Here is an 11165-nt window from a genome sequence, read left to right as displayed (position 1 = left end):
ATGTATGTATGTATGTATGTATGTATGTATGTATGTATGTATGTATGTATGTATGTATGTATGTATGTATGTATGTATGTATGTATGTATGTATGTATGTATGTATGTATGTATGTATGTATGTATGTATGTATGTATGTATGTATGTATGTATGTATGTATGTATGTATGTATGTATGTATGTATGTATGTATGTATGTATGTATGTATGTATGTATGTATGTATGTATGTATGTATGTATGTATGTATGTATGTATGTATGTATGTATGTATGTATGTATATGTATGTATGTATGTATGTATGTATGTATGTATGTATGTATGTATGTATGTATGTATGTATGTATGTATGTATGTATGTATGTATGTATGTATGTATGTATGTATGTATGTATGTATGTATGTATGTATGTATGTATGTATGTATGTATGTATGTATGTATGTATGTATGTATGTATGTATGTATGTATGTATGTAGTATGTATGTATGTATGTATGTATGTATGTATGTATGTATGTATGTATGTATGTATGTATGTATGTATGTATGTATGTATGTATGTATGTATGTATGTATGTATGTATGTATGTATGTATGTATGTATGTATGTATGTATGTATGTATGTATGTATGTATGTATGTATGTATGTATGTATGTATGTATGTATGTATGTATGTGTATGTATGTATGTATGTATGTATGTATGTATGTATGTATGTATGTATGTATATGTATGTATGTATGTATGTATGTATGTATGTATGTATGTATGTATGTATGTATGTATGTGTATGTATGTGTATGTATGTATGTATGTATGTATGTATGTATGTATGTATGTATGTATGTATGTATGTATGTATGTATGTATGTATGTATGTATGTATGTATGTATGTATGTATGTATGTATGTATGTATGTATGTATGTATGTATGTATGTATGTATGTATGTATGTATGTATGTATGTATGTATGTATGTATGTATGTATGTATGTATGTATATGTATATGTATATATGTATATGTATATGTATATATATATATATATATATATATATATAAACTATATATGTATAAAGTATATAAAATATAGTTTATATAATTATATTAATATATAATATATATGTATGTATGTATAACTAATATAATAGTATATATATATATATATATATATATATATATATATATATATATATATATATATATATATATATATATATATATATATATATATATATATATATATATATATATGCATAAACTATATAAAGTAATAAAGTATATAGTTTATAGAAACTCCAAACCCTAAACTTTAAACCTTAAACTTTAAACCCTAAACACTAAACCATAAACCTTAAACTATATATTTATAGACACAGTTGATAATTCATATATAGTTTATATAAAGAATAGTTTATATAAATTATATATATATAACATTAACCTATAGTCTATAAACAATAGTTAATATATGTAACTTATAGTCTATAAATAATAGTCTATAAAGTTTTGTTGGAGCAGTGGGCAGGGGTTGCCAGCCTGTAAGTTGGTGGTGACAGGTTGTATAAGTGACTGAGGATCAGAGTCTTAAGCACAACAGCCCTCGTTTCGAGATGATATTACATTGATAGGGATTAGTTTCACCCATAAATCTTATTAAAATATTTAAATTTGAACTGTTATATTTATAAAATATATATTATTAGTAATTTAAAAAAATTATTTTACAAGTATTTTCACTCGTAAATCTCATTCATTCTTTTTTCCATCTTAATTTATAAGTACAGTTCGATCTACATTATTTCCTTATGTAATCTGATGCAGCGTTAGAAAGCTAACGATAATAGCGTATGCAAGGGTTCGATCATACCAGCACTAATGCACCAGATCCCATCAGAACTCCGTAGTTAAGCGTGCTTGGGCGAGAGTAGTACTAAGATGGGTGACCTCCTGGGAAGTCCTCGTGTTGCACCCCTCATTTTAGTGAGTTATAATATGTGTCAATTTCTTTTATAATAGTTTGGTGATATTTTTTGAAATAATACTTTCAAAGAGGATTGAGTGATGATGTAACAAAACAAATACAAGTGTAAAGAATAATTTAATTAAATGGAGAGTAAGGTGAAGTGTTCGTTTGAGAGAAATTGCTTTTCGGTGATCATTTTCAATATTCCATACCTTCTTCATCATCAAGGTATTTGGTTGTTATTTGATGTATACGACGAGGTGGTAGATTCTTTCATACCAAACAAAAGAAGTAAGGGAGGAAGTAGGTTCGGTTTTGTTCATTTTTCTAGATTGGAGGATGCGAGGAAGGCCATCAAATGTGCTGTTAGAACTAGGATTCAAGGTAACGAAGTTAGAGTCTTTATGGTGAGATTTAAACCTTGTGATGCTTACTGGAGAAAGAAGATTTCAGGGCCATATCCAATTGTGGTCAAGAGTAGAGTGGAGGAAGTTAGTCATTCCGAGGATCCCATTGTTGGTGTTGTTGATGAGGATAAGCTACTTACTCTTAGAGACAGTCTGGTAGGTTGGTGTAGAAAATTTATGAAAATGAAAGAGTTGGCTGCTATTATGCACAAGGAAAGACTTTTAGGTCCGAGAGTTATGAGGCTAAGTGGTTTAGCAATCCTTATTATTTTTGAAGATGAAGAGAGTAGGGATTTTACCCTTAATCATCATAATGGAGCATTGTAGAACTGTTTTGAGAAAGTGGAAGTATGGTCGGAGGATATCCAGTGCAGTAGCCGTCGGGCATGGCTATCGTGTAAAGGGGTCCCATCTTTTGCGTGGAGTCATGCCACTTTCAGAAACATTGTAGGAAAATGGGGAGAATTTATCTCCATTGAGAAAGGGACCTTTAATCCCAGCTCGTTTGATAGGGCTTTGCTTCAGATTATTACTAACTGTCAAGCTCGAGTCGATGATTCTTTTGATTTGATTGTCGAGGAAATGATTTTTCCAATTTTTGTTTCTGAGTTTGAACCTTGTTTCAGCCCTGATTCCATTTGGGAAGCTTCGTCTTTGTTGGAGATGGAAGATGTTTCTCCGTCTTCCACGGTGGGAAAGATCGATGGCGTATCGTCAGCAAAGTCTCCTGTGAAGGAGGTTTGTGATGGCTTGATTTCTCCCTTATTTGTTGATTCCGCTCAAATGAGAGAAGATCAAGAAGAAGGTCGGCCTCTCCTTGATGGTTTAATTGCTGAAGATGGTTCATGGTCTCCAATTATGGTGGAAGCAGGTGTTGGTTCATGTCTCAATTATTTTTAGGCCCATGCATATGTGTCCTAGACAGTGAGTAATGGGGATGGTGCATACGAATTTTTATGGAAGATGAGTGGATCTTTTAATGCTTTGGAGGCAGGTAGTGGGGAATCTGAGTTTGTATTACTTTGTAAGATGAGTGAATATCCTAGTGCATTGGAGATAGGTAGTAGGGTGCATGTGGGTGATGACGTTGATTGTGGGGATATTATAGAAGTTAATGCGCATGAATTACATAGCATGGGGCATATGGCTTTTGGATCCAAAACATTGTGTAGTGAGGAACCAATTGTGTAGCATTGAGTCAGATTAATGATTTTAATATTAATTTGGAGGAGGCTACGGGGGCGCAAGTGGGTGATGTGGGAGTTTCATACGCAGCGTTTGAAGGGAATGGGATCCATGAGCAGATTGGGTTTGCTGAGGGTCTATCGAATAGGGCCTTCAATATTAGCAACGAGCAGTTGTTCTCTAATAGCGATGTAGTTAAGCCAGACCAAGTTCGATTCCACCAATCCAATGTCTTTGGAGAGTCCGTGTATAGCATTGTCACCTTGTAGAGTGTTCGAAGATGGTCTCTCGTCTAAGTTTCCTGAATCGGATATTTCTGTTTTTTCAAGTGATGAGGTGATGACAAATAGAATTAAAATGAAGCATAGGAAATTTGGCTCATTGTTGGATATTCAGGAGAAAGTTCTGTCGAAAACTGAGAAAAATAGAAGAGATCGAGCATTGAAGAGATTAAATTTGCTGAAACTTGATATTAATTCCTCTGAATTATCTTGTAGTTCTCTATCAGATTCAAATTTAAAGAAAAGGTAGGTTGTTTACGTTGAAAAGTGGAGGTGATGTGGTCTGTTCGCGGTGTTAATGATTGATTGATCGATGTTCGTTGAGTATTCTTTTCTTCAAGTTTTGGAGGCTTTTGTAGAGCTTATGTTGGGTTCTTACCGTTGCTATTAGGTTCTTGGGTGGACAGTGTAGTCTGAGGTTTCTCTATTTATCGATTCATGTGTTTGTGTTCTGCTGAGGTCCTTGACGCAGGAGATTTTGTGGCTAGTTGTTCTGCTGTCTTTCTACATGTGTTTCATTATGGCTGGTTTTAATTTTCTTGGTAGGTAGGTTCAGGCAGTGTAGTTTTCTTTGTAGTAGGACTAGAATTATTCTGAGGGTCGGAAGGGATTCCTTTATTGTTTGATGTAATTGAGAGCTCTGGCTTTCGTTTATTCCACCTCATGGTACACTCTTTTTCCTTCAATTAGGTTTAGAGAGGTTTTTTAATGAGGTTCATGTGGTGGTGTACCTTGTATATTTTCAATACAAAATACCCATCTTTAAAAAAAAATAGAGTATGCAAATCTGAGTTGTTAATGGCTGATGGAACCCAAGTACATCATATCTAGATTTTACCCTATGGAGGGAGAATACTGAAACTGGGAAATAGGGCAGTGATTTTAAACAGTGTTGACTAGCCTAACTTAGGTTGTAGGGATTGTAGGTGATGGAAGTGATGGAAGTGACGGAAGCGTAAATATATTGGAAAAGAGGGATATTTGGAGAAAGAAGGAGAAACATGGCAATACAAGATTCTGCCGTGAATGAAATTGTTGCATGGAACGAGAAAAGATACGTGGAACAAAAAACCCTCGGGAAGAGTAAACCCCCCAAACAAATTCAGACAGTTGATGGCGTAAGCTCATATGCTTCAATCTATTGTTGTTGTTGTTCTATTTTAGCCTTTTAGGTCAACTCCAAATCTATCCCTCTCACAATCTGCTATTTTCAATTTCCATGTTTGCCACTATCTACTGTTCAATATTTAAAATAAATTAATTATCATTTCATTGTCAAAATTAATTATATTAATAATATAAAACGTCAATATAAATTACATAATAAATACTTACATTATTAATATTATTTTTTCTTTACATAAATTAAACGGTATAATTTACATAAATTAAACCATATTAATTTACATTTAATAATTGTTCAATGTCAATATTTTTATTAATCATTTTTATATAATTTACATTTAAATAATTTTATTAAATAATTTTATATAATAAGTCTATTTATTAATTTAATTATCATAATAAATATTTTATTATAACATTTAAAAATTAATTATATTAATTTTTTAATTATATCATAAATTTAAAAACTCATAATTTTATTAAAATATTATAATTTCATCCACGGTAATATATAAGTAAGTTAAATATAAAGTCAGGTAAATATCATATCAGGTCAATAACAAGTAAGATCATTTACAATCCAGGTTAAAAACATATTAGGTTCATCACAAGTCAGGTTGAAAACAGGTCGGGTAATACCAGTTATTTACCACGTCAATATCGAGTAGGGATGGCAACGGGCCGGGTTCGGGCCAGGTATTGGTCTCCCCGTCCTCGTCCCTGTTTAAAAAAAATCATACTCGTCTCCGCTTAAAAAATCGCGGGAATTTAAACGGGGATCCTCATCGGGTAATCAGGGAAAACCGTGGGGAAATGGGGATCCACATCGGGTAATCGGGGAAACGAGTATCCTCGTTTAGCATAAACGAGTATCGGGTCAGGTATCGGGCCGGGTATATATATATTTAAATTAAATATATAAATATTATATATATTTTTTAATTTAAATTAAATTTATTATATATATATATATATATATATATATATATATATTATTTTTAATATTTATCGGGCCGGGTAATCAGGTAATCGGGGCGGGGATTACCAAATCTCTCCCCGTCCTTGTCCCCGTTTAGCATAAACGGTTTTTCCCCGTCCCCATCCCCGTTTATCATAAACGATTTTCCCCCATCCCCGTTTAATTCGGTTTTCGATTTTCCCCGTCGGGTTCCAGTTTTTTTGCCATCCCTAATATCGAGTTCAAATTCACATCAGTCGAATACAGGTCGGGTTCAAGTATCATTTTTTCGGTTCAATTAGGGTTTAAGTCATTCTCAGGTCGGATGTAGGTCGGGTTCAGATTCATAATTTCCAGGTCTAACTTAGATTCAGGTAAACACCAATTCCAACTCGAGTCGATTTCGGATCGCTACAGCGTAGGTTAAAAACAATTTTAACTCGAGTCGATTTCAATCAATTTTATAGGTCGGATCAGCTTTTTACAGCCCTAATCCTAACATCAAGTGTTAAATTCTCTGTATCTAATACGTAAAATAAATAATAAAAAAAGTGACGTAAACTATAATAGTTTGAAAGACTTTAATTTATTCAACATCTAGAACAAAGAGACCCACTTCAAGTATTTTATTTTATTTTTAATAAAAATAAGGGTAAAATATAGTAATGGTCATTGAATCTTTCTAAAACTTTCATTTAGGTCCCTTAACTTTTAAAACTTCCAATACAGTCCCCTAATATTTAGTCCATTTGCAATATGGTCCTCCAATAGTTAGGTCAGGGATCATATTGCAAACGGACTAAATGTCAGGGGACCATATTGCAAACGGATTAAATGTTAGAGGGCTGTATTGCAAGTTTTAAAAATTGGTGACCTAAATGAAAGCTTTAGAAACGTTCAGTGACCATTACTATACTTTACCCTTTTTTAATATTATAAAGTTGATTTAAACTCGTTAAAAATTCAAATCAATCTCCGATCATTCATATATCTTTCATTTACAGCTCTATCCAGTTCCGTAATCCTTTACGCTTTTAATTCCACTGTCCTCCACAGTTTAGTTGAAAATCCCTTCGGAATCCTAGATTCCATGGCGCCGAGGAAGAAATAATCCGAAGGAATTGCTTGCTGTCCACGTACAACGACGAGGATGACGAAGATATGGAAGACATCGAAGAAGACCACTGCCAACAAGCTGAAGAATTACATGATCAAACCGCCTCTGGAAGAAAATGACCACTGAGAATCAAACAGAATGGAAGAAGATTCGACAAGTGACGATAATATGCTGTCGTTTCCGCACCAAACCTCCACTTCTCAATATCAACGACTAGTTTCTTCGAAAAGTAGTGGACGAGGAAAGCTTAACATTGTTGATTACGGCCACGATGAAGATGCCATCTCGTCGGAGCACAAGGTAACTCTCTACGCTGCTCCCCCAAGGCAGGGTCTTTTTTGAAAAGAAAAAAAATCCTTGTTTAATGACTTGTGGTTATATTGATTTTTTATTTTTAAGTGCAGGAAGGAGAATTAGGAAGCAATGATGATCTTATGTTTGGTTTAGAGCATCAGATTGCTAATGGTACTTAACTACTAATTTTCTTTTTCTTATGATAAATTTAACTTCAAATGTTACTCTTGAAAGCGCATTATTTCCAATTTACTATTTGTTTTCAGTTTATTTTCAAGGAAAAACATCTCCAGCGGCTGTTCAGGGAACACCGGAATCACCCGATGTAGAACCATAACAACCTGAGGCAAACAACGCTATTACTGAGTCAGCTATAAACAAAGTTGATCCCTTGGATAAGTTTCTTCCACCGCCATTACAGGACCAGTGTTTAGAGGAGTTACAAGTAAGTGTATTTTTTATGCTAGCAGATGGTAATTATACTTCTTTGGATGTAATTTTTACACTTATGTTGCCCTTGTAAAACTACCTACATGTTGTACTGTTGAGGTATGTAGTGTTGCAAGTTTTATGTTAATTATATGTAAAGTAAGGTAGATATAGGATTGTAGTTTAAATTTTTAAGTTTGCTATCACAAGATCTGCTGATCCTTGGCACCCTTTAAGCTGCAGATGGTTTTATGCAGCTTTTCATGGGGTCCGGTTATATTTGTGTAACATCACTGGCTACTTTGAAGTATGAACTTCATTGGTATTGATTGATTCAATGTCATCTCTCTTTTTTCTTCTAACTAAAAGATGAGTAGCTCATGCATGTTCTGGTTGCATTCTTTTTGCCATTTTGGCTCAATGAACATATTTAAATGACCTTCATTCTTTCTGTTACGTTATTGCAGAGGATTATAGGAACCCCGACATTTTGCTGCATCCTGTGCAGTATCAAGATATTGATCAGATAGGGTCTTGCTTCGGCAAAGATGTAATTGATCCTCATGGATATGACAAAACTGACTACTATGATGAAATAGGTTATTGCATTTACTTATGTAGTTCTCTCCTGGTCTATTGAAAAAGCTTAGTATGTCTGAATGATATTGGACACAGTCAAAGTATTACTTCTTGTTGTTGAGTTTTGCGTTATTTTATTTGTTCTGCCAAAGCTTTTCTTGTTGAACTGTAGGCTTTCTTATTTGTTTTTTAAGCTTATGTACACTTGTTTGTTTAATGGCTAATGCAGAGGCCGACATGAAACGTGAAAGGGAGAGGAAGGCACAAGAAAGTAAGAAGAATCAAAAGGTTGAATTTGTGTCTGGTGGAAGTCAACCTGGAGCGGGTTCTACTGCCCCAGAACTTGGCATGCCTATTGCAGGTAACTTTTAAAGAAATATTCTTTTATCGCTATTGATATGCTTGTAAGTGGTATGTTTTACTCATGTCCTTGTATATGAGCTACAAATAAACATAACTTGGTAATATAAAGCTGCTCACATGACTTAGTTTGCACAAAAAGAGGGAATATATATTTGCCTATTTTGAATAAATATTAGGGTGAAGTATAGTCACTGAACTTTTCTAAAGCTTTCATTTAGGTTCCCAAACTTTTAAAACTTGCAATACAATCCTTCAACATTTAGTCCATTTGCAATATGGTCCCCCAACAGTTACGTCAGGGACCATATTGTAAACTGACTAAATGTTGGGGGACCATATTGCAAACGGACTAAATGTTGGGGGATTGTATTGTAAGTTTTAAAAGTTAGGAGACTTAAATGAAAGCTTTAGAAAAATTTAGTGACCATTTCTATACTTTACCCTAAAAATAATTAAGTACAATAGATGACTTTTATTGAAAATAAAATAAATTCAAAAGAATTTTGGTTTGTATAACATCTAAGACAATCGAATTCTCTTCGAAAACTTATTAAATCAATAAAAATTAAGGTTTGATGTTTAATGTGGAACGTGAATGAAATCGAGGGAATTCGACTTGCTTAACATCTAAGAGAAGATAAAATCTCCTTGATTAATTCCTATTTCACATTAAAAAAAATAAAGAAACGTATTATGTATAGATATGGTAAAAAATAATATATATAGCACAAAAAATATATAATAATCATGAATGCACGTATGATGCACATACCGAAGTTTGAAGCCAAGCGATATAAATATGTATGACTTACGTTAACACTATAATATATATATATATATGTAAAGAAACAACTAGTAATAAATATATAAATATATACTAAAGGAAATTTATATTTAATAAATAGCTATATAATCAATTAAATTAATGCAAATATCACCATAACTTAAAATAGATAGAAAGTAAATTTAAAGTACGGATTCAAGACTAATAAAATGGAAAATATATTAAAAATCAAAACTAAATAAATAAAATGTGAAGGCAAAAATTAAAATAAAAAATAAACAAAAGGTAAAAGGTAAAAATTAAAGAATTTATAAATTTTGACTAAATTAATAAGAGAATAAATGCTTACATAGAAAGGAAATAAATAAATATCTATAACTTTCAAAAAGGGCCAAAATGAAAGAAAATTAGATTAGAACCTAAAATAATAAATATTAGCATAAATGCATAAATAAACAAATAAGAACAAAAATGAAGCATGACAAAAAATAAAAACCTGGAAGTAAATGACAGTAATTAAATAGGAACTTAAGTGGAAATAAATAAAACAAAGCTACTAAAATGAAAATGAATAAAATAAGAAATAAAAGGTAAGAAATAAAGAATTTAGAAATTTTGACTAAATTAATAAGAGAATAAATGCTCACATAGAAAGGAAATAAATAAATATTTATAACTTTCACAAAGGACTAAAATGAAAGAAAATTTGGTTAGAACCTAAAATCATAAATATTAGCATAAATAAACAAATAAGGACGAAAATGAACCATGTAAAAAAAAAAAGATGAAAGTAAATGGCAGTAAGTAGATAGGTAATGAAGTTTAAATAAATAGAGTTAAGCTACTAAAATGAAAATGAATAAAATAAAAGTTCTAAAATGTAAATAAAAAAATAAAGATACTGAAATGTAAAGTGAATAAAAGTAAAGACTTAAATGTAAATAAAATAAAAGAGCACAAAAATAAAATAAAAAAGAAATAAATGCATATAACAATAAATAGGGATTAAAATGAAAAAAATAAAGGTAGGAGGTTGGATTAAAAGTTAGCAAATAAATAATAAAGATCATGTATAAACATCTATAAAACCATATTCGAGTAATATAAACCAATAAGTGACTAGATCTAGCAGATTACAATAAAAATTTCCAAAAAATTATCGATAACTTAAAACCATATTATGAATAAACATCTTTAAAAACATAGTTGATAATAATAAGATCCAATTGAGTAATATAAACCAATAAGTGACTGAGTAAAATAAAAAATATTCCATAATTAGTATCGAAGTGAACCTATGTTGAAAACATTTTGATGTTTCGATATAATAAATTAAGTTAAATGAATTTTAAGATTTTACAAAAGATTTTCTAAGTATATTCGATGAAATTATTCGAATATCAAAATATTACTACAAGTCTTTCAAAGTTCATTTTAATCCTTACTAAAGTGTAAAATTGTGTTTTATACTTAAACTATTTTAAAACAATTTTACAAAGTATTCCGAGCCTTAATCGAGCAAAAAATATTTTCTTTTTAAAGGGTTTCAAGAAAAATCAGATTGTCCAAGGATACATATTCCCCCCAGGGGGTACAGATTCCCCCCTAGGGGGAACAGATTCCCTCCCCCAAGGGGTACATATTCCCCCCAGAGGGTACAGATTCCCCCCAG

At 31.7% G+C, this 11165-nt stretch overlaps 1 non-coding gene and 1 pseudogene across 1 annotated transcript; both read left to right on the top strand.

The window, feature by feature from the left end:
* Window positions 1-1861: 1861 nt before the first annotated feature.
* Window positions 1862-1980, top strand: LOC120116961. Its single transcript, XR_005515592.1, has one exon. It is a non-coding gene; the product is annotated as a 5S ribosomal RNA (ribosomal RNA).
* Window positions 1981-7017: 5037 nt separating this feature from the next.
* LOC120116959 lies at window positions 7018-8726 on the top strand (annotated as a pseudogene).
* Window positions 8727-11165: the final 2439 nt, after the last annotated feature.

Source organism: Hibiscus syriacus, unplaced genomic scaffold (genome assembly GCF_006381635.1).
Source record: "Hibiscus syriacus cultivar Baekdansim isolate YM2019G1 unplaced genomic scaffold, ASM638163v2 tig00110313_pilon, whole genome shotgun sequence".
Taxonomy (NCBI): domain Eukaryota; kingdom Viridiplantae; phylum Streptophyta; class Magnoliopsida; order Malvales; family Malvaceae; genus Hibiscus; species Hibiscus syriacus.
The sequence above is the reverse complement of the archived record's forward strand: the minus strand, read 5'-3'. Positions and strand labels throughout refer to the sequence as shown.